Source organism: Mercenaria mercenaria, chromosome 11, assembly GCF_021730395.1.
Source record: "Mercenaria mercenaria strain notata chromosome 11, MADL_Memer_1, whole genome shotgun sequence".
In the NCBI taxonomy this organism is placed as follows: Eukaryota; Metazoa; Mollusca; class Bivalvia; order Venerida; family Veneridae; genus Mercenaria; species Mercenaria mercenaria.
The window spans coordinates 11,198,997-11,205,616 of record NC_069371.1 but is presented as its reverse complement, the minus strand read 5'-3'; positions in this window follow the sequence as shown (position 1 = coordinate 11,205,616).

Sequence of the window (6,620 nt, the reverse complement as noted above, 5' to 3'; positions counted from 1 at the left end):
TTTTTGACGCAGCTGAGACGTCACTGGTGTAAAGATTTGTCAAATTCGATGAAATACATTTGAGGCACGTGCTGCACGTTCAAAATGACTTTTGAGCAATGTCGACATGTACGAAAATTCTATCGCAAATCATTCATCGCACTTGGAAGTTAGTCGACAGTCTAAAAGGAATACGTTAAAAAACCAGAATATCTTTTCCTAGAATGCCATGTTTAAGGCACGATCAACGCCATCAGGCAATTGGCATAGTTGACGCCAAACTTTCATGTCGAGAAATTGCACGTCGTAGGTGCTGTTCTCACCTGACAGTCATTACATGGGTTAGGAGACATGATCAGACAGGGTCTATGAGTAAAAGACTGCGCACAGGCCATGAAAAAGTGACGTTGATATTGTATAAAAAATAAAGAGGTATATATTAAGTGGTAACTTTTCAATGACGCCCAGTATATATATATTGATCTGATGTAGTTTAGCAATTTAAATTATTATATAAAAGTCCAAGCAATACAATTCTTTTCATTGAAACAGACCTAACTTTTAAACAAGAGCACCGCCTTGCGGGTGCTGACGCTCATCTGATTTTTTTTGTATAATAGAAATATTGTCCTACCCATGATTTTCTAAGTCTAAAAAGGGCCATCACTCTTGCAAAAAGTAGGATAGAGTTATGTTTCTGGATGCACAGTGTCCACTTATGATGGTGAAAAACTGTTGCAAGTTTTAAAACAAAAGCTTTGATAGTTTATGAGAAAAGTTGACTTAAACATAATATTCAACCAAGAAAATGATTTTTCTAAGTCCAAAAGGGGCAATAATTATTGCAAAAAGCAGGATGGAGTTATGTTGCTTGCTGTACAGGGTCAGCTTATGATGGTGAACAAGAGTTGCAAGTTTTAAAGCAATAGCTTTGATAGTTTAAGAGAAAAAGTTGACCTAAACATAAAACTTAACCAAGAAATCTGATATATTCTAAGTCCAAAAGGGGCCATAAATCTTGCAAAAAGCAGGATGAAGTTATGTTTCTTGCTGTACAGGGTCAGCTTATGATGCTGAACAAGTGTTGCAAGTTTTAAAGGAATAGCTTTGATAGTTTAGGATAAAAGCTGACCTAAACATAAAACTTAACCAAGAAAACTGATTTTCTAAGTCCAAAAGGGGCAATAATTCTTGCAAAAAGCAAGATGGAGTTATGTTTCTTGATGTACAGGGTCAGCTTATGATGGTGAACAAGTATTCCAAGTTTCAAAGCAAAAGCTTTGATAGTTTAGGAGAAAAATTGACCTAAACATAAAACTTAACCAAGAAATCTGATATTTTCTAAGTCCAAAAGGGGCCATAAATCTTGCAAAAAGCAAGATGGAGTTATGTTTCTTGCTATACAGGGTCAGCTTATGATGGTGAACAAGTATTCCAAGTTTCAAAGCAATAGCTTTGATAGTTTAGGAGAAAAGCTGACCTAAACATAAAACTTAACCAGGCAACGCCGACGCCGACAACCGCTCAAGTGATGACAATAACTCATCATTTTTTTTCAAAAAATCAGATGAGCTAAAAAATCAATTACCATGCAGACAGCTACAAAACCCTTTAGTTAGTTCTGCATGTTGGATAAACCGGAAGAGATGGCGTCTACTAACATCATTTATTCGGAAAACGTAGAATAAAGCCTGGATTTGGTGTACGGAAATGAAATTTGTTTTGTGAATTAAGGCGTAAAAAAAAATTGTTTGTTTCCGGTATCCCGACCTACCCTAAATTTTTGGCCCGACCCTAAATGTTTTTATGGCCTTGGAGCATTATTTTTTCAACTTTTTTAAAAAAAAATTGCAGAACTGCACTTTTTATGCTTTAAACATGGTCAGTGATGTTAGAAATCAACTTAGTGATGCTTTAAAGGCGTAATCCCCTGATTTGTATTCATTTTTTGACACAAAAAATAGTTTCCGAAAAGTCTCTTAATATCAAATATCTCAAAAATAAGCACAACGGACCTATACATTTTATTTACCATATTATAGACCATATGTTTATTTACGACTGTGAGAAGTTTCATCAAAATCTACATGGTAGAAAAAAATTTATTCACAAAAATGTTTTGAAAGGTATGACTTTCCCACAGATTCCCATTATGAAAAATTGTGAGAGGTCCAATTTTCAAATCAGTCTAGCAAAAAATCAAGCACACGACCCTATTGTTTTTATCTGCTGTCTAACTTTCAAGGTAATTCTATATTCTAATGTTTTGAAAAATCGGAGTTTAATCAAATTCTACCTTGTTGAAAAAAATTAAAGCCAAATGTGCAGAATTACCATAAGAGCTAGGACATGCTTGTTGCCAAACGGCTAGAACCCAGGCTAATTAACAGGTCGGAGACTTCCCCTGGAATGAGAGACAGACTCTAGATCTAAACACTGTCTCTCGTTTGAAAGACAAAATGTCTTTCGATCGAAAGACTGTATTTAGCTTAAGTGTTGAAAAAACATGAAATCATTATCGAAACAATCAGTTCATTACAGTGGCATTATTTATTCATTGAAACAACTTGTTATTTCAAGTAAACTTTACAAGAAACACATTGTCTTAGAAGTTTGCTTAAGCATTATCATGCTTAAACAAAATTCCCAAATAATTTTGATTTTGAAAGTTTGATAAAAGAAAGTTATTTTTCTATATTTGAAATAAATTTGCGCATTCTAAAAAGAGAGTTTTAATTAGAATCTACCCTTTCATTGATTTTCATTGCGTAAGCTAATTTGAGTCTTTCGATCGAAAGACATTTGTCATTCGAACGAGAGACAATGGCTGGCTACTGGTAGACACTTCCAGAGTTGACAAAAAAAAAGCATAGGCCTACTGTAGGCATAGGAAATAGGAAATAAATCAGTATAATTGAACCTTTACTAATCCTACCAGGTGTTCTGTGTTACGAAAGTGCTTCTAACTGTGACATTTTGATACAAGCAAAACTGTATAATCTGCACTATAAAATACTTACTGGAATTTCAATTTATTATCGGCTTGTATTTTATACTTATTTGTTTTAAGCAGATAAATTTTATAATACCCCACCCACTTATCTAATTACAAATAATGAACACTGATGAACGAACATTTAAAAAAAAAAGAAGAAAAAAAACACGAAAATTTTAAAAAATATAGAATCTAGCCCATTCTCGTACACAAGGGGTCTAGGGTTAGCTAAAAACCACAAAAAAAGCTTGACTTACCCAATATTGTGGTGACCGGAGACAATCAGCGAAAACACACACTGCACACCAAACCACGTCTAAGCGTACTGAGAGCGGGAAAATTAAGGGTTTTTTTCATGCAAAACAGTGAGCTAAATTATCTGGTTCCCTGTCCTATAATGGTTCCCGTCCAAATGTACTTTTTTCGAAGTTGGCAGGGGACCAGTCTATGCTGGCCCTGTGAGGTGAGGCCCGTCCGTCGCTTGCACTTTTGTTATATAGTCGGTTAAAAAAGCTCATCATCAGAGCTTATATTAGTTGTAAATGTCTTGCCGACTCAAAATAAATCTTTTCTTATCTTATCTTACTGCTGCAGCAGATTGATCGGTCTTCACCCCTCCCCACCCCCGTCCCCCAGTCTATGCTGGCAATGTTTAGGCCTACCTGTGAGGTGAGGCCCGTCCGACATATCCAGTTATGGCTTGCACTTTTGTTATATAGTCGGTTAAAAAAGCTCATCAGAGCTTGTGTTATTTGTAAATGTCTTGCCGACTCAAAATGATCTTTTTTCTTATTTTATCTTACTGCTGCAGCAGATTGATCGTTCTCTTCATATAATTTTAATTTATGGTGGAGAATTTTAAATTACGTTTTGAACTAGTATTATCGTATCAATGGTTCACATCCAAAAAATGCTGGTGTGTCTAGGAAAGAAGTATAAAATAAAGATCAGTGAAATAATATGGTCGATGTTTTGCTATGGTGTTTATTTTTATAGCTCTTTGGTCTTAGTTGACAGTGTCAATCGTGTACCCACCTATCACGCTTGCTATTCCGCGTTTGACAAAGACACATTTTGGTCAATGTACTCATGTGCGGGTATGTTCCACAGGCCAGAGCCCATGACAGTAGTGGAAGAAAATATGTATGCTTATATCACGGGTATGAAACGTTGCCTGCGGCACAAAATGTGCCGCACTGAAATGAAGGCATCGGGCTTCCGACGGCGCAGGCATTGCGCAGGATGTTTACAAAAATAACGAGCATGGTGAGTATAATTGAACGTTTTTTGGTTATTATCTTTTTACCGTGAAACTTTTTAGAAATCGGGGAATGCAGCGGGATGTAGTTGTGTCTTGCCGACAAATCCATGCCCAGTTTGTAAAAAAATATGTAATATTGTTATTTTGCGCGTGTTTTACATCGGATACAGTAACGTGAAAATTACAAAAGCAGTGAATATTCCGAGTCATTTCACCTCCTGCTGAGAAAGAAATGATGTATTTCTATAGTATATAATACAATGATATCTGATCAACTGAGAAAAGAAACATGTCCAGGAAAAGGCATATCCCCTCAATCTGCCGACTTTTCAGTCCTGTGCCGCAGGCATCTCGATGGTGCCACAGGCATCGTGAGGGGCGCAGTTATCTTGAATACTATTATAGTCAGTTGTACTAGTAATTTCGACCATCTTACATGTATTAAAGTACAAAAAATATCAATAACAATGTTGTTCCTCCAGTTATTGTGTAAGACAAATCTTCTCGACCCGAACTTTGTAATATTAATAGCTATTTTAAGACGTTTGCAGTATTTTTTCTCGCTGTTTTAGGGAATTGGGCCAGGTCCCTTCCAGTTGGGAAAATCACGTCATTTTGTATCGAATTGGGATTATTTTCCCCTAAAATAACAATATTCAATTACCAAATATTCCCATTTGTAACAATTATTGATGCTTAGTTCAAAGCAAGGTATGAAAACCAGCATTGGAGCAAAAAACTGTCATAACTTTTGTCATTTTTCAACCAATTTTAATGTTTTTGTTTTAGCAAGAGTTCTTCTCTTGCTCATCTCGCGCCATGGATTTCTTTAACAGTATATCTGCACCAAATTCACTGTTAAGTCAAGATATTTAGATACAAACGAAGAATATTTAAACGATACTGTTCCCAAGTTTTGTGTGGAAAAGAAACAATAAAGTGGAGATATTTCGAAAAATTGTCCACAATGGGGCTTAACTTGTTCTAATTATTTCCGAAATTCTACAAAAATATTAACGTATTTTGCTCACTCTTTGTCGTTCTAATATGATTTAGGTCTGTGCACTGACTGTACATATTAAGTTTACGTCTAACCATAAGGAGAAATGATTTTCTTTATCCTTTTAATATACACTGAATGCATGAACATCCATCTGAAAATATAATATAAACAAGATATTTAACTATAGATAACTTCATTTCTTCTTTTCCACACAAAACTTGGGAACAGTATCGTTTTAAGGGAAGTTTCATGTTTAAATTACGTTTTTTGTCCTTTTTTGTTCCTTTTCTTCGGAAAGTCAAAACAGTGATTTTTCGCCATTTTTTGTGGTGGAAGAAGTGGGGAGGTGGGGGAGGGGGGGGGGGTGCGAAATTCAGCTCACCGCTAATGAAAACAGTACGCCCAAACTGTAAAGAAAAAAAAAAACAAAAAAACTTGATGCTGAAACAAAAACATCAAAATTGGTTGAAAAATGTTATGGCAGTTTTTGTGCTCCAATGCTGGTTTTCATGCCTTGCTTTTAACTAAATCAAATGATCCCAATTCGATACAAAATAACGTGATTTTCTCAACTGGAAGGGACCTGGCCCCATCCCCCAAAAACAGCGAGAAAATTGATTGCAAACTTCTTAAAATAGCTATTAATATTACAAATGTCGGATTGAGATTTGTCTTACACAGAACTGGAGGGAAAAAAAATGTTGTCGAAATTACACGTACTACTGACGACAATAGTTTTCAAGATGACTGCGCCCCTCACGATGCCTGCGGCACCATCGAGATGCCTGCGGCACTGGACTGAAAAGTCAGCAGAACGAGTGGATATGCTTTTTCCTTGACATGTTTCTTTTCTCAATCGATCAGATATCATGTCTTTATATATATACAACAGAAATACATCATTTCTTTTTCAGCAGGAGGTGAAATGACTCGGAATACTGACTGCTATTGTAATTTTCACGTTATTGTATCCGATGAAAAACACGCGCAAAATAACAATATTACATATTTCTTCCCAAACTGGGCATGGATTTGTCGACAAGACACAACTACATCCCGCTGCATTCCCCGATTTCTAAAAAGGTTTTACTGTAAAAAGACAATAACCAAAAACTTTCAATTTTACTCACCGTGCTCGTTATTCTTGTAAACATCCTGCGCAATGCCTGCGCCGTCGGAAGCCCGATGCCTTCATTTCAGTGCGGCACATTTTGTGCCGCAGGCAACGTTTCATACCCGTGTATATGCGTTCAAAACTGTCGATTCTCGCTCATGGTTGATGGTGTTGACTTAGGCCTACTCAATCTCAGAAAAATACATGCATGCTCAGCGTCCACATACATTACCATTTTTGTGATTACCTCCCTTAAATGGAACTCTTC